This window comes from Podarcis vaucheri, assembly GCF_965113315.1.
Source record: "Podarcis vaucheri genome assembly, chromosome: 3".
Taxonomy (NCBI): domain Eukaryota; kingdom Metazoa; phylum Chordata; class Lepidosauria; order Squamata; family Lacertidae; genus Podarcis; species Podarcis vaucheri.
Window position 1 is genome coordinate 1,579,981 of NC_138761.1, and position 17,955 is coordinate 1,597,935.

General features: G+C 49.2%; 1 long non-coding RNA gene across 1 annotated transcript; it reads right to left on the bottom strand.

Moving 5' to 3' along the window:
- Positions 1 to 14,061: 14,061 nt before the first annotated feature.
- Positions 14,062 to 17,818, bottom strand: LOC309529830. Its single transcript, XR_014218500.1, has 2 exons — positions 17,638 to 17,818; positions 14,062 to 16,595 (listed from the first exon to the last, which is right to left on the bottom strand). It is a non-coding gene; the product is annotated as an uncharacterized lncRNA (long non-coding RNA).
- Positions 17,819 to 17,955: the final 137 nt, after the last annotated feature.

Consider the following 17,955-nt stretch of genomic DNA (forward strand, 5'->3'; position numbering starts at 1 on the left):
GCCACCATTCAAAATTTTCCAGGAATTGCACATCACTGCCTAGAAACAACACAGGGGAAGCCAGCGGTGGGAAAAGAGGGACAGGTTTGAGGAGGACTTGACCCAGATTACTGCTCCTCTGACTCATCCAATTAGCCAAAGGCTGTTCAAGGCTTTAATTAGAATTGGGGTCATGAGGGAAGGAGAAGCAGCCAGGTAATTAGAGATCACGTGCGTCTGTATTCTGCCTGCTGTCTATTTTATTTTACAGAAATACAAACACACAGCGTTCCCTTTTACTCAACTAGCTAACCTGCAGAAAGCAGAAGGGAGGCAGCAGCAGCAGCCAGTGAGTTGCTCAGGAGAGGCAGCAAAGCAACATCAAATTAAGAGCCACCTAGTGACAATCCATGCCTGCAGGAAGATTTAAGGATCTGAACACTGGTACTGTCAACAGACGTGTGAAAAACCAGCTCCAAAGTTAATAGTAGCTGTTTCGCCTTGGAAACAGCCAAAAAGGAAAGGGGGGGGGGTAGAAGAAAAAGAGGGAAGGAGGGAGGAAGCAAACTTGCTTAAGAACACTTGCTCAGATCAGAGGAGTTTAAAACGTATTTCCATTTTTGGCCACCAAGTTCTCCTTTTCTATCCTCAATCAGGAAGAGAGTGTTATTTATTTAGGGAAGTTTTTAATATTTAATGCTGTATTGTTTTTAACACTCAAGTGGGAGCCGCCCAGAGTGGCTGGGGAAACTCAGCCAGATGGGCAGGGTATAAATAATAATAATAATAATAATAATATCATAAACTCATAGAAGTCGAGGGGGCTTTGAAGGGCATCTAATCCAACCAATCTAATCAATGCAGGAAATTTCTCACCATTCACCATCATATTAGATTTGTTGTTGTTGTTGTTGATTAAATTTGTATACTGCCTTTGATCTGAAGACCACAGGGCGGTTCAAAACATAAAAACATAATTATGAAAACACCAAGTACATAATAAAAGAAAAACAAAACAATAACCCCCTCCCCTCCCTCAGATACATTGAAAATGCCATAGAACGTTAATCAGCCAAATTCCTGGCTGAAGAGAAATGTTTTTGCTGGGCGCCTAAAGATATGTAATGAAGATTTAGCAAAAAATCACTACCATAAAATCCAGTTGCCCTCCTGCAAACAGAAGGGTTCCTTCGGTTCGGAGAAGGGATTAAAATACAACAGGGTTTCTCATCTGGCAAAGTCAGGTTTCTGCCATTTCCCCCCAGCCATGATGCCCCAGAGAGTTCCCACCCCTTTCCCCTCCTAGTTAATCCACATGGCCTAACTTCCCCTATCGGACACACCAAGCATGAAGCTTCAGTGGCAGAGCTTATGGGGCTGCTAGCTAGCATTTCCCCACACGTTCTATGGGCTACCATCCCACTCAAGCCCCCCTAGATTCTTGGGGGCACTGCATACCAGGATGGCTGGCTGGGGCAGAGGCAAAGAATAGTCCCCATACCTTTTCTTATGAAGGTTTTTCCGCTGGCAAAAGAAACTCTGCAAATGTTCAGAGGCATGAGGCACACACACCTAGACTGGGTTGAATTCCTGGGAAGGGAAGGCTACCCCTCATTTCGCTCCCTCTGAGATGTGAAGACAAAACATGTTGGTTCACTCAGCCTTCGGGGAGATGGAGCCAATCTGAACCTGGCAGTTCCAGTATTGTGCTGTATTGTTTATTTTCGCTTTGCTGGTTTTTAGATGTTTTATCTTTTGCTGTAAACAGAGTGATATGTTGTTGGGTTGTGCACCAGCCTGGGCTCTTTTTGGAGGAAGGGCAGTATGCAAACATAATAATAAATACTGAACACATGTTTGTTTTGTTTTTAAAAAGGGAAGAAAAAGCAGCAACCCCACTAAACCTGTCTAAAGTGTCCAGGAGTGAGGACTGTCAATGAAGCCACCATGTTTGCCTCAAGAAGGTGGTTCTGCTTGGCAGGGGGTTGGACTCGATGGCCCTTGTGGTCTCTTCCAACTCTATGATTCTATGATTCTATGATCTGGCATGGAAATCCAGCCAGATGGACAGAGAATAAATAATAAAATATTATTATTATTATATTATTCTCTGAGGTTTTAGCGGGGGAGGGAGAGAGCCTCAGTCCTAGCCTGGCACTCTATGCGACACCACAATATCCCACATGAAAAAAATGCCACATATGGCTCCCAAAGGGAGCCACACACTCAAGTGCCATGATACTGTCAATGTAAGATCGATGTGCGCTTAAAGCTCTGTCTGCACAGAAGCACTTCAAGGTTTCAATTCAAGGAAGTCATCACACCAATCTACTGCAACATCCCAGAACCCAAGCATATATGCCACAGAAAGACTAGAGAAAAAGCTCTGCTCTTTTTAAATCTGAAAATACACACACATAAATATGACGATGATGATGAAGAAGAAGAAGAAGTCAGAGTTCAACAAAAGAGGAAACCTAGAAGTCATCAGATGCAACATTTGAGATGGTGGTCTTCTAGCCAAAAATCATTTCCAGCGAAGGAGACAGAACAGGCGACTGGGTTCAACAGCTGTTAGGAAACAAAAGCTTAAATGCCACTTTCTCCACCCACAGCAAACTTTTTAAAAGGACTACCTCTGCTGACAATGCATATCAATCTAAAAAGCCAAGCTAACACTGGTGTCCTGCAGTGCTCTTTAACCAACACAGTGAATAGCAGCCGAGGAGACAGCCTGGCAACACATCACCACATAAAGCAGCAGCAGCAGCAACAACCACCATACACAAAAGCCAGTTTCGTTTGATATTTATATACAACCCTTTCCTCCTGAAGGAGCACAGGAGTACAGAGTAATGAGAACAAACCATTTACACAAAATAAAGCTGAAAAAAGCACAATGCTACCAGTACTAGACTCAAAGCAAATATATCTCCCGAAAGCTCAGGCAAGCAAATGTGGCCGACATCCAAAAATTGACAACATGGGAAACAGCTGCATTTCCCAGGGAGGGAGGGAGGAAGTTCCACAATCAAGGTGCCACCACAAAGTAGTCCCTGTCTCAAGTCACCAGTCCATAGGCCATACCTGTCCATGGGAACATGAGCAGGGCCTCCCCGTCTGCTTCAACCCTAAAGGGAAGGAGGGATTGTGGAGGCATACCTTTAAGTACTTGGTCCCTAAGCGGTTTAGGGCTTTGTATTCCCCCACTGTGGACGCGGGTGGTGCTGTGGGTAAAACCTCAGCGCCTAGGACTTGCCGATCACATGGTCGGCGGTTCGAATCCCCGCGGTGGGGTGAGCTCCCGTCCTTCGGTCCCAGCTCCTGCCCACCTAGCAGTTCAAAAGCACTCCTAAGTGCAAGTAGATAAATAGGTACCACTCTGGCGGGAAGGTAAACGGCATTTCCGTGTGCGGCTCTGGTTTGCCAGAGCAGCTTCGTCACGCTGGCCACGTGACCCGGAAGTGTCTCCGGACAGCGCCGGCCCCCGGCCTCTTAAGTGAGATGGGCGCACAACCCTAGAGTCGGACACGACTGGCCCGTACGGGCAGGGGTACCTTTACCTTTATTCCCTCACTCACACCTTGAATTGGGCTCAGTATTGTGACATTCAGTGCTGTATCCAACAAAGTCGTCCCATTTGCGCAAGGACTTCTGCTAGTCCAGCGAAACCTTTTCTCCCTATCTGTTTCAGAGAGTTGTGGGGGGCAGAACACATTTGGAGGGAGTGCACGGGGCAGGGAACGTCTCCTGCACAAGTCTTTGTGTGAATGGAAGGACTTCGCTGGATACAACCCTCAGCATCTGCCTGCTCTTGTCACCTTTAAAAATAATCTGCATGCACATCAAAACATTTTTTTAAAACTCTAAGCACAGCATCAACAGCTTAAGGACAGTCCGTTACATCACAGTTAACTCTTTGTGCACCGCTTCCTACCACTTGCTCCTAACAACAGCACAAGAAAGGGGAGGCTGGGAGTTGTTGCTTTCACACTGGAACCTTTTAAGGCCGTGGTTCTCTGATGTCTATTCCCATGACAGAAGCTTCTGCATTCAGATAGGTAGCCATGTTGGTCTGACGCAGTCGAAATAAATTTAAAAATTGTCCAGTAAGCTTTCGTGTGCATGCACACTTCTTCAGACAGAAGCTCCTGCAGGTTTACTCAGAAACAAGTTCCATTAGAAACCAGGCAGGCGACATCCCTGCTGAGTCTCAGATTTCAGATTAAAATGGTTTTATTTCAAGAAGCCTTTGCACCATAGATGCAGTTCTATTTTATCTTAAATTTCCAAAATTTTAATACATACAAATTTTAGATACCTTCACCTATCTGTCTAAACTTCCCTCTTCCTCCCTCCATGGTTTCCATGTGCAGTACCAATGTTATACTCTTTTAAGTTTTTATCTATTTTAAACATTGTATATTGTATGTTTTTATAGGTGGGCAGCCCAGACAGATGGGTGGGGTATAGAAATAATAAAATTATTATGCTTTTAAAAAATGTAAACCGCTTTGAGACATATTTTAAAAATGTATGCCCTCCTTTTCACTATATGTAAATAAAAATAAAAGGATTTGCCCTCATGAGACCCAAGTAACAGGCCTACCAGATGAAACTGATGGTCTATTTAGTCCAGCATTCTATTCTGACTCTGCTGCCAGTGGCCAACCAGATGAGAAGCCCTCTCCTGCTGTGATTCTCTGTGACTGAGATGCCTCTGATTCTGGAGGTAGGATGGAGCCATCTTGACTAATAGCCATGAATTTGTCCAAGACCCTTTTTAAGCCACTAAGATTGTGGTCACTACCAACACACCTTGCATTAGTGACTCTCACTGTTTAATTACATGAGTCAAGCAGTGCTTCCTTTTGTCCATCCTGAATCACTCATCATTCAGCTTCATTGCATGACCAGGATTCTAGCACTTTTGAGAGATAAGAACTACTCTCAATCCACATCATGCATCGTTTTACACACCTCTATTACATTCTCCCCTACTTTTCTATATATATATAAAAGTCACGGGAACAGTTTTATTATGTGGGCTGTGATTTTCTACAGATGATTCAATTGACAACAGTACATACCAACAACTTAGTGAACCATTTTTCCTTTCTGTTTTCTACTAATGACACTGAATTCCAGAATGACTCAGGTGCACAAGCAGATCTCCAGAACTATTAAAACATCCATAATGAACCTTCTGGGAACAGAGGTTTGTCAGTTCCAGGAACTAATTTGCACTGCGATGCACCCTGACCCACCCAGGAGACAGAAACATCCTGCATGTTGCCTGGGCCTGGTTTTTATAAAACAGAACTATGGATGCTTGTGTTTTGGTTTACTCAGATGATGGTGCTGGAAAAGATGGGCATTTCACTGACAGACAAAGAGTCTGCCCACTTAACATTTTTAGTTAATTAGTTCTTTCTTTTGGTTACCCTGAATTTTAAAAACTGATGACATTAAGAGCAGTCCTGCCCAGAAACAGTGTGAGATATTTTGGTGCCTGCTGGAGAACTATCTTGTTAACTGGTACCCGAAAGCTGTTATTAAGTCTTTGCTTGCATCTGGCTAAATACTGTTCCAAACACAGCAGGGATTAATGCAAGTTAGTCTGAGAGCTCACTCCTTGGTGAGCTTTGGAGTCTTCAACTCCAGACAGGATGGGGGCTCTTAGAAGCTTAAGAGACTGTAGTCATCTTGGATGTTTACCATAAGCAGAGCTTTCCGGAGTAGCAAATGGCTTTTGGTTGAACAGGCTGTTCCACCATTAAGACTGAAGTTCTAGGAACAGGAAAGAAGAGAGGATGCAGGCAAACTACAGTTCTGACAGCTTGGAAAGGAACATAGAAATCTTTTTTCCTATTTAGTCAGAATATCAGTCCACCTAACTCAGTACTGACTGACAGCAATTCTCTGTGGTTCCAGGCAGGAGCATTTCCCAGCAATGCTAGACGATGCCAAGCATTCAAGTCTGGGACCTTTTCCATGCAAACTATGTGCTTTATCACTGAGACAAGGGGGAGAAAGAGGCCTACACATGTGGGCTTGGCCTTCAAGAGCATCTCGCAAGGGACGGCTGTTTTGAAATGGGGGCCACATTGCATCTCATGGCACCCCATCACCAAGAGTGGGAACACAGAATTACATGTCACCCACAGCTAATGACAACCTCCTTTTCACCTGATTCATGGGAACAGATGCCCAAAAAGGTGCAAGACTCAGAGCAAAAATTGGGCAAAGATGAGAGGCGTAAAAACAGACAGTAGTAGTGAGTAATTTTGACATATATTTTTAAGTTTTGGGGAGCAGCTTTCACTATGTGATGAGTAAAGGGTTCCAGAATGCACAGTCATCTCAGCTGTCAGCTTTCCTTACACACAAACTGTGGTCACCAGGAGCCCTTTCCACAAAGACCCACCGTCAGATGCAAACTTTTGCAATTTGCCACTGTGCCTCCAAAAAGCTCAAATTAGCTCAGATACAGAATCACCTCAGTGCCATGAAAGACAGTGCGAAGTTAAGGGATTGCTAACAATTGACAGGGCTGACAGATATTCCACAGCAGCTACCTCAGAAGGCAGCTTCAACTCAACCTGCAAGGGCTGACAATAAAAATACTTGGGGGGGGGGGCGCGAGAGGAAAAAAAAGCCATTTCCTGATGTTCTGGAACCATCAGATCCACAGCCCTAACTAAGCACAACACCACGGGCGGAATATTCTCCCTTTCCCCTTGCCACGGCAGGGAAGCGCCCAGGCGGGGATCCCGGCGTTGCAGCGGGGTGGGCTGGATGACCGTCGGGTTCCCCTTCCTCTCGGCGCGTGGCCTGGAGCAGGAGGGCCGGGCGGGCGGGCGGGCGGGCAGACACGTGTCGGGCGAGCCCTTCACACGTGCGGCGGGGAGCTCGGGAGAGGGGCTGCCCCCCCTGCCCGCCCCTCCTCCCCGGGCCCCGCCCCGCGTACCGTCCGGGCGGCCTCTGCCCAGGTGCGGCCCTTCTTCTTGCGGCCCTTTTCCCTCATGGCGGCGGGCGGGACGCGCGAGGGGCGCGGGGCGGCGTCCGAGGCGGGCGAGGGCGGCTCTCTCTGTCCGGGCGGGCGAAGAGGGCGAGGAGGAGGAGGAGGAGGCCGAGGAAGGGCAGAGCCAGGAGGCCTCGGCCTGCGCGGCGCCCGCCGCTTACACCCTCAGGCCAGCGACGCCAGCGGCTCCCCCGGCCGCCATGTTGGGAATCCTTCGGCAGTCACGTGACGGCGCCTCCGCCCCGCCCGGCCAGGCCCCGCCCACCGCCCGGCCAGGCCGGGGCGGAGCCGAAAGGCGACTCTGGACAGGAGGCTCCGCCCTTTGAAAGGGAGGGGGGAGGAAGAGGAGGCGAGGAAGCTGCGCGCACGCGCGGTCCGCCGCCGCCAGCTTCGAAGCCCGGATTGCCTAAGGCGCATGCGCGGCGTCGCGGGCTGCTGCCACCGGGGTCCGGCTCCGGGGAACCCGCAGAGCGCCTGCGCAGTGCAGAGAGGCGGGAGGAAGAGGAAGGCGGAAGGCCCAGGAGCAGAGCTGTCAAGGGACAGATTTGAGAATAAGGGACCAGCAGCCACAATAAGGGATTTGAGTCAACCAGTTAAAAGGGACCAGATAATTTGGGAGAGCAGCGCTATACTCAATAGGAGTATAGCATCTAGATCAAGGGAAGTAATAGTGCCCCTGTATTCTGCTCTGGTCAGACCTCACCTGGAGTACTGTGTCCAGTTCTGGGCACCACAGCTCAAGAAGGACACTGACAAACTGGAACGTGTCCAGAGGAGGGCAACCAAAATGGTCCAAGGCCTGGAAACGATGCCTTATGAGGAACGGCTAAGGGAGCTGGGCATGTTTAGCCTGGAGAAGAGGAGATTAAGGGGTGATATGATAGCCATGTTCAAATATATAAAAGGATGTCACATAGAGGAGGGAGAAAGGTTGTTTTCTGCTGCTCCAGAGAAGCGGACACGGAGCAATGGATCCAAACTACAAGAAAGAAGATTCCACCTAAACATTAGGAAGAACTTCCTGACAGTAAGAGCTGTTCGACAGTGGAATTTGCTGCCAAGGAGTGTGGTGGAGTCTCCTACTTTGGAGGTCTTTAAGCAGAGGCTTGACAACCATATGTCAGGAGTGCTCTGATGGTGTTTCCTGCTTGGCAGGGGGTTGGACTCAATGGCCCTTGTGGTCTCTTCCAACTCTATGATTCTGTGGTTTTTAGCCCTTCGTTTCCAGAGGTTGCTGCTCCACACACCAGCCGATGAAACACTGCAATTCAATAACTACAAGCAGCAACCACTTTTCGTGCAAAACGAAGTCCAAGCTATGAAGATGCTGCTGCAGTTCTGTATCTTTTCTCCTGTGTTCCATCTGCAGCTCTCAGTTCCATCAGGCGGGGTGGGAGGAAGGGGGGGAATAGCGCCCAAAGTAAACCCACAGATCAGACCATCTACGCTATTCTACCACCATAGCTGTCAACTGTCCCTTATTTGGCGGGAACTCCCTTATCCCAGCGCCATGTCCCGCTGCTGTCCCTTATTGATGATGTCCCTTAAATTTCCTCTCCCTCCCTCCCTCCCTGCCGGCCAGGGAGGAGGGAGGCTCCAACTGGGTTGCTTGGCTGCGTTGCTCACCCAATAAGGAGTCTAAGAACGACTGGGGGGTGGAGCTTGCATGCTTTGTGCCAATCAAATCGGCCGCATTGCCTGGGGACTCGCCTTTGCTCAGCGCTTCCCAGCAGAGAGGTGACGGTGGTTTCCCTTGCTGCATCCCCTTTGCTGGGTTGCTGCGCTGTGGGAACCACCGCTTGAGGCTTCGTTTGGCTGCTGGCTGGGCTTTCTGCCTTTGGCTCGGAGGGGCTCAGAAGTTGAACATACCTGTGCCCCTTGGAAAATCCCTTATTTTGGCTGCTGATCCCTTATTTTTGAGGCTGCTGGTCCCTTATTTTCAAATCTGTAAGTTGACAGCTATGGTCTACCACTACAAATCTATAGGAGAAGCGCTTGCGGTTCTTCCTCCGCTTTCCCCCTCTATGGTTAGCCCTTGGAACACCTGCCTCCTCCTCCTCTCTCTGAACTGCTTTCTCTATGGTTGCCCTCACTCTCCTCTCAAGGCTCCTCAGCAATTCATAGTCCACGCCAGGCTGCCCATCTCATCCGGGTCCTTTGGCGGCACAGCCGCAGTACGACCTAGCGGCAGCGGCGACAGGCAGAAGGGAGGCCCCAGGCAGAGACACTCAGTTCAGACAGAACATTCTTTATGTATGCTACAACAGCAGCAAGAATACTCATCGCAAAGTATTGGAAGACACAAGACCTACCCACCTTGGAAGAATGGCAGATGAAGGTGATGGACTACATGGGATTGGCAGAAATGACTGGCAGAATCCGAGACCAGGGAAAAGAGACGGCGGAAGAAGATTGGAAGAAATTTAAGAACTATCTTAAGAAATATTGCAAAATCAATGTGTGTTAGAATGAGGCGGCTTTAAAAATCAAATGGATTACTATTAGTCTAGCTTTTTTGCATAGAGCCAATGACTTCCTCCAGCAATGTAGTAGTTGCTGAGGAACTGAAAGCTTACAGCCCATGAATAGACACTAAAAGGTGCTACCTTTTGAAGGTGTTGCCATTCAGTATCAGTGGATCAGCGATATCTAGCCTGCAAAATTGAAAGGGGTTAAAAAATGTTCTCCACCCATTCCTATTAATTGACCACATGATTAAATTCCACTTCTCCCACAAAAAGGACTGCTCTCTATTTTCACATCTGGATTCTTCCAGTTAGCTTAGCCTGACTACAGTGGACGCTCGGGTTGCGAACGTGATCCATGCAGGAGGCATGTTCGCAACCCACAGCGTTCGCAAACCGCGCGCACGGGTTGCAATTCGGCGCTGCTGGGCAAAGCGCAACTTAGTGCTTCTTCGCATGCGCGACCTCTGAAACCTGGAAGTAACCAGCTGTAATGCTTTAGGAGACATGAAAAAAGGATTACAAATGGGTAAAAGTTTAATGGTAAGGATTTGCTGAACTAACAAATTGAACTGGAATACAAAGAAGGGAAGTATGAGGAAATCGGAGGAAATAAGGGTATGGAAGTTATGTCATTGAAAATTAATGTGTGTTTTTAATTGTTTATTATTTTGTATGTTTATTTTTAATTTTTTTCTTATATCCAATTTTTTTAAAATAAATATCTTATATATAAAAAATGAAACCTGGAAGTAACCCGTTCCGGTACTTCCGGGTTTTGGTGCGTCCATAACCTGAAAAAACGCAACCTGAAGCGTCTATAACCTGAGGTATGACTGTATATGGGAGTGCCACGATTCCGTAGCGTTGAAATTGCTGGTGGAAATTAGGATTAACCTCACATGATCCATCTAGCCACAGAGCGTGGCCTCAGCTATCACCTCTGAGACTACCCATACGGGTGTGTGCAGAAAAACTTGCCAATAATATGCACCTGCTAAAAGATAGCATGCCTTGTGATACAGATGTTGATCTGGATAATTAAATCATTCCAATATTTCTTGCATGCAAATCAGTATGGAGCTGTTCCCACTGGCTCTCTTCTGCCATTTGTGGTAGGAGGCTGCGCTCTCCTTGCAGCCCTTGTCTGCATGACCTTTAGCAAACTGCCTGCCTGGTAGTAACTGGAGCATGAAAGTGCAATCCTGCCAAGGCAAGCAAAACACACACACACCATGTGAGCTAAGTGACAAGTGGCCGCTGGGGATTTCTCTAGGTTTGATAAAGAGAAATCCCGTTTCGTTTCGTGCTGACCCAGCTTGCAGTTATTTCACAGGCTGCACTGGCTCCAAGTTAACCTGACCAAAGAGGACTCAAGGAGAACATAAGGATTGTTGTTGTTGTTGTTTAGTCGTTTAGTCATGTCCGCCTCTTCGTGACCCCCTGGACCAGAGCACGCCAGGCACTCCTGTCTTCCACTGCCTCCCGCAGTTTGGTCAAACTCATGCTGGTAGCTTCCAGAACACTGTCCCACCATCTCGTCCTCTCTCGTCCCCTTCTCCTTGTGCCCTCCATCTTTCCCAACATCAGGGTCTTTTCCAGGGAGTCTTCTCTTCTCATGAGGTGGCCAAAGTCTTGGAGCCTCAGATCCAGGATCTGTCCTTCCAGTGAGCACTCAGGGCTGATTTCCTTAAGGATGGATAGGTTTGATGATCTTGCAGTCCATGGGACAACAACAACACTGACAGTCTGCTAAAGACATTTTCAAAAATGATACTTTTTAATCTGAGAAGTGCCACATTTGCAGTACGGAAAGACATTATAAATCAAGAGTATGTTCTAGTAAGCGGAACTTTTATTTCATTTGCGGGGTGGGGACAGGACAAAACACAGTGGGTGGGCATGAAACTTGAAGAGAGGGGTTCATGTCCCTCCACAACCCTTTTTCTGGGTGGTCATGAATTGGCACTTCACTGCCATCCACCCAAAGCCTCCATGGAGATGTTCCCAGGGGTCTGATGTCTTACCTGCCCACTTTGGGGTTCCCTGGAGCATGTGGAACACCCCATCCCCTTCTCCCATTATCACAGGAAATCTAGGAAACACATCAACCCAGAATATTTGGGTGACATCACTGTGGTGGAAGGAATTGTGGGACCTTGACTGTAGTGCCGTGAATCTGGGCCCATAACCTGTTGTTGAGATACTGCCAGGGAGACGGAGGCATCAAGCAGGCCTCCACATCATCTCCGGACGGTCTCCCGGTCTCCCGTAGAACAGCATCAGTCAATTAGCGACACGAGCCTCAGACACATTCCGAGACTCATGCACACCCTTTCTGCTTTGTTTCCACAATGGTAAATTCAGCCAGGAGAGCATATTTACAGCTTTATTCAACGTTGATCAGAACAAAGGAAAAACATGACTGCTTGCCTCCGTGTGCAGGAAAACAGCCGGAGCAAAAGCTATATACAAAAACGGAAACTCCCAGTGAGCAGGAAGTAAACAGGCATGTGACACACAACAGCCTGTTCCCTTTTTAAGGTGGAACAGAAATATTCTAACATGTGGAACACCCCATCCCCTTCTCCCATTATCACAGGAAATCTAGGAAACACATTGTAATGGGAATTGGGGTTGCTTGTGCGTAAACTGCAAACTGCTCCAAGCTAGCCGTGTAGCTAAAACTTTCCCCGGTTGACAGCCCTTGAAACGCGAATGTCTTAGTCACTGGCAGAATCCGTCAGTGGGCAGGACCTAAATTTGCGCCAACATAGGAGTTGTTTGACTCCAAGTCTCCGCCTAGATTCCCTGCGTGGAAGCCTTCTGCGCAGCGTGGGCGTGCCAAGCGGAGGTCCTGTGCTCTCTCCGCTGATTTCACTGGAAGAGTCTCTGAGCTCCCCTCCGCCTTGCTCTTGGCTTCCCCTTTCTCCCTGGTGTCCCCTGGATTTCTTTCCCCTGTGGGAACCCTCTCTCTCTCCTTGCTAGTTCCCTCCCCTGCATCACTGGAGCGACTTTCCCCTCCTCTTCCCTCTGATGGCAGTTCCCTGACACACATCAACCCAGAGGATTTGGGTGACATCACTGTGGTGGAAGGAATTGACCGTAGGCTTTTGGAACAGTGGTCAAGCAGCAGCCCAATATGTCTGTAGCCTGTCAAAGTCTTGTTTGGAGCCCAGTGTGCAATTCAGCTGTGCATCCATTTTGCATGCTAGAAGCAATGCAGGAGACAGGCCACTAGGTGCCCTCGCAACTCTAGCAAAAGGAGATGAATAGCTGGCCGTGTAGTTCCAAGATCCCTCTGCACAGCTGCCCTGAACTCAAGACACGGAACTTGTTTTGAATGCGAAGAAACTCCTCCATGCAGCGGAGATAAAAGGTTCGGCCTTCCAAATCTGATGGGCCTGACCTAACACCTCCCTCCCTCTTTGAAAAATAAGAAGCGGAGCATTGGCTGAGTAATGGCACAAGTGGTGTGTCATTTCTAAGATGACAGCTGCCAGGTCGCAAATCAAACCCAGCAGAACCTCTTGGGGGTTACAGCCAACTTGGATCTCCCTACAGAAGTAGGGGCAGGTGGTGAGTCATCCCTGCTGAGGAGACCAGGCCTGCCACAGCTAGATGGGGCGACTGTGCTGCATTGCTGATGCTCAGGTGGGGTCCTGAGCCAAAGGAAGCTGCCTTGTGCTGAGTAAGACCCACCAGTCCATCCAGCTCGGGGTGGTGGACATGGAGGAGGAAGACTTGATTTTGCATCCCTGTTCAGCTACAATGTGGGACGCGGGTGGCGCTGTGGGTTAAACCACAGAGCCTAGGACTTGCCGATCAGAAGGTCAGCGGTTCGAATCCCTGTGACAGGGTGAGCTACCGTTGCTCAGTCCCTGCTCCTGCCCACCTAGCAGTTCGAAAGCACGTCAAAGTGCAAGTAGATAAATAGGTACCGCTCTGGCGGGAAGGTAAACAGCGTTTCCGTGCGCTGCTCTGGTTCGCCAGAAGTGGCTCAGTCATGCTGGCCACATGACCCGGAAGCTGTACGCCGGCCAGTAAAGCGAGATGAGCGCTGCAATCCCAGAGTCGGCCACGACTGGACCTAACGGTCAGGGGTCCCTTTACCTTTACTCAGCTACAATACTCATGGACCTGGGTCAGACATCGTCTGTCAACCCATCTTGCTTCACCAGGTTGCTGTGAGAATAAATAGGGGGCAGGCCATGTATTTCACCTGAGAACTTTGGAGGAAAGGTAGGATAACATGATGCCTAAACAAACATGACACCTGACCAAGAGGAGGAGTTCTAGCAAGGGGGGGTCCCTGTGGCCCTCCAAATGTCGTCATGCCAAACCCCATCCATCAAGAAGCCTGCCAGCTTTTTGCGTGCTATTTCCTGGACATTTAGGAATAACGTGCCCGGCTGATGACATGGCGAGTTCCCCCGTGTCTTCCAGACATGCTGCCTCCTGGTGTTCATCAGAGCTCAGCACTGTGATGCCCCTGTTCTGGGAAGCGAATGGGGGGGGGCAGAAGATTCCCGATAAAGACTCACAAGACCAGCCAGCCACTGTGACGAAGAAACAGCCAGACACAATCCGAAATCTCTTTAATTAGCTCACACGCTTTTATTTTCATCGTTATAAACTGCAGACTTTGGGGCTTTCTCGTCATGCTCCCCCAACCAGCCCCACATTTTTTCTGCTGTTTGTCCTGAGCATCTACTTTCTCTGCTGGCCTGGACCTTTTCCGGCTTGTGATGTGGGGCTCTACTATGGAGGTCAGATCTGACCATGGTGGGATCGTTTAGGGCAAGTGTCTCCCCCCCCCTCCAAAACAAAGTCAGGAGAGATGCTAATGAATGAATCGGGTCTCCTTTTTCAACAATGCTCATTCCTTTATTGTCAGGGCTGGGCTTTTTGGAAGGGTGCTCCCACCACAATGTCCAGGCCCACACCAAATCAAAGCGACGTCACAAGGGTAGTGAAGAGCTCTCCACCCAGAACCAGAGGGAGTGTGGGACCACAACCTCTGCCAGTACATTATGTATAAGATAACTATGCTTAATATGTCCTGTATATTCATATGTATAGAGCAACAAGCATGGGCCACCACCGTATACCGACTTTTGACTTCCTAAGTAAATCACCACCACAGCAACAGGCACAGACGATTTTGGTCCCAGTCTAGGCCCTTGTCTTGCTGACCAACCAAGTCCCTCCCACTTTCCACCCCACTCTGGAATTTTCCCCAGTCTCCAGCCCTCCACATTAGCGCAAATTCCAGTTTCCCTGGGCGGGACACCCACAAGCAGCCACGCAACACATACACACCCCCAACACACACATTCATATGTAAATACAGACTCGCCAACATACAAAGAACAAAGAACATCGGAAATCTACATCTGAGGTTGTGGCAGCCCCTTGTACAGAGACTCCTCCGCCAATGGGAACTGGCTCCTGTCTTAAATAACAGTATTTCTTTACAGCTGTCCTTGAGTTTTGTGCTAGGAAGGACGTTGGAGGTTATTGGCAGCACAGCGGTGGATTGAGAAACGCAGAGTGTGAGAGATCTCCCAACGCAAAGTACATGGCAGGAGGAAATGGCAGGCTTTGGCGTAAAAAGTATAGCTTGGACCCCCTTGTTTGCACCACCACCGGTGGGGGTGTGTGTGTGAGTGAGGTTAACTTCCCAGTGACACCTCCAACTCCCCAAAGCCAAAATCTGTAGCGCAGGAGGCGTCGCTCGGCCTCAACACACTGACCTCCTCCATTTCCCATCCAGGTGGAATGGAAATAATTCTGTTCTATTGTAGTTCCCAATGCGATGGCTGCTCTCGTCTTTGTAGAAAACAATTCCTCAGGGAGAAGTAACGACTTTAGCCTTTGAAACTGGGAAGGACGCATCTCCTCTCTTCTCCAGAAAGCACACTTTTCTAACCCACGGTAAACAAAGGACAAATAGCTCCGCTGAGCCTTCAGGTGCTCCTCTAGACGTGGGGCTGGCCTTCAGAAGTCTCTGCTGTCCCTTTGGTGTGCGTGTGGCTGTTGTGCTGTGAAGTAAACCAAGCAGCTTCCCCTGGGTGTGCTTGTTCCTGCCTCCGGAGCCGTGCCCAGATCTCTGAGTTTATGGGAATCAAAGGCAAGGAAGTGCAGAGTTCATTCAAATCCACTCTCAGACAGGTGAAGGAGCGAGAGGGGCCTTCCTCCAGCTGCTGGACTTCAGAAATGCATCTTCTTTTGTAAGCATTCAGCCTCCCTGACCCTCTCTGGCTGGCCCAGCAACTTCTTCCAGCCCAACAGGAAAGACAATCCTTTTTGCTTTGGATGCAGAAGGTCTCAGGTTCACTCCCCAGTTGCATTGAGGGCAGGTAAAGACCCCTGTCAGAAACCCTGGAGAGCCATTGCCCATCAATGAAGACAGTACAAAGGCAGGTGGACCAATGGTGTACGGCAGCTTCCTCAGCTCCTATAGTCCCTATAGCACAGCTTTCTCTGCTGCTACTAGGCACTATTAATTCCCCAGCCACGTGCAGGACCCCAACAAATCATGGCATCTCAGCATCTCTGGAGGGCCAGCAGCTCCTACAAGCAGCCGGTGCACAGAATGGGCTGGGAGCAGCCAGGGCAGCCAGTCAGGGATAAAGGGGCATAACACAGTTAAACTGCATAGCAAGACGGTTCCTGCCGGACCAGCTCTGGAAAGCCTTTTCTGCATCGAGAGTTTTCCAGGTACATTGTACTCTTAGTATATATTTTATCTATATTAATAATATATATTGTTGTTCACTGCTTTTGGAGCCTTGGGTTAAAAAGCGGTATATAAATAAACCATAGCATAGAAAATAGGCTGTTTCTATTCCCTTGCCCAAAAGCAGCTTGCAGAGTCCCCTACCACCCACCTTCTGGCGGTTTGTGCCTTTCAGAAGCAGAGACCACAAACTCAAGGCCCCCCTGTTCTGCATCCAGGAGTTGGGAATAACTGCTGCTGCTGCTCCGCCCCCTGGAACGACCCTCAGCCAAATTCCATACGCACAACCACCAGGCATGGATCCGAATCCCTGCTTCATTCAAGAGGGGTCTCATATGGGGGGCAATAATTTGTCCTGCTACCTTTAGCTGTCGCAGGGACTTACCTGAAGGAGCATCTCCACCCCCCATCATTCTGCCCAGACACTGAGGTCCAGCTCCGTGGGCCTTCTGGCGGTTCCCTCATTGCGAGAAGCCAAGTTATAGGGAACCAGGCAGAGGGCCTTCTTGGTGGTGGCACCCGCCCTGTGGAACGCCCTCCCACCAGATGTTAAAGGGAACAACAACTACCAGACTTTTAGAAGACACCTGAAGGCAGCCCTGTTCAGGGAAGCTTTTTATGTGTGACATTTTAATGTATTTTTAATCTTTGTTGGAAGCTGCCCAGTGTGGCTGGGGAGACCCAGCCAGATGGGCGGGATACAAATAATAAATTATTATTACTTGGGGCTGGCTCCAGAGTAAACGAGAGATGAGGAAGCTGCAGAATCCTCGGCCAGGACTAGAACGGCAAGAAGGACACTTGGGGAGTCGGGCTGATTGAGAGGGATCTGTAGCCCCACCACAGACTGGACCACCCTCCCAGTGAAGGCGGTGAAGGTCCTGTGTGAGTGCCTGGAGGCGGTTGGAGGATGGATGGCGGCTAATGGATTGAAGTTGAATCCTGACAAGACAGAAGTACTGTTTTTGGGGGACAGGAGGCGGGCAGGTGTGGAGGACTCCCTGGTCCTGAATGGGGTAACTGTGCCCCTGAAGGACCAGGTGCGCAGCCTGGGAGTCATTTTGGACTCACAGCTGTCCATGAAGGCGCAGGTCAATTCTGTGTCCAGGGCAGTTGTCTATCAGCTCCATCTGGTACGCAGGATGAGACCCTTACTGCCCACAGACTGTCTCGCCAGAGTGGTGCATGCTCTAGTTATCTCCCGCTTGGACTACTGCAATGCGCTCTCTGTGGGACTACCTTTGAGGGTGACCCGGAAACGACAACTAATCCAGAATGCGGCAGCTAGACTGGTGACTGGGAGCAGCCGCCGAGACCACATAACACCGGTCTTGAAAGACCTACATTGGCTCCCAGTACGTTTCCGAGCACAATTCAAAGTGCTGGTGTTGACCTTTAAAGCCCTAAACGGCTTCGGCCCAGTATACCTGAAGGAGCGTCTCCACCCCCATCGTTCTGCCCGGACACTGAGGTCCAGCGCCGAGGGCCTTCTGGCGGTTCCCTCATTACGAGAAGCGAAGCTACAGGGAACCAGGCAGAGGGCCTTTTCGGTGGTGGCGCCCGCCCTGTGGAATGCCCTCCCATTGGATGTCAAGGTGATGGACAACTACCTGACATTCAGAAGACATCTTAAGGTGGCCCTATTCAGGGAAGCTTTTAATGTATGATATTTTAGTGTTTTTTGGTTTCTGTGGAAGCCGCCCAGATTGGCTGGGGAAACCCAGCCAGATGGGCGGGGTACAAAT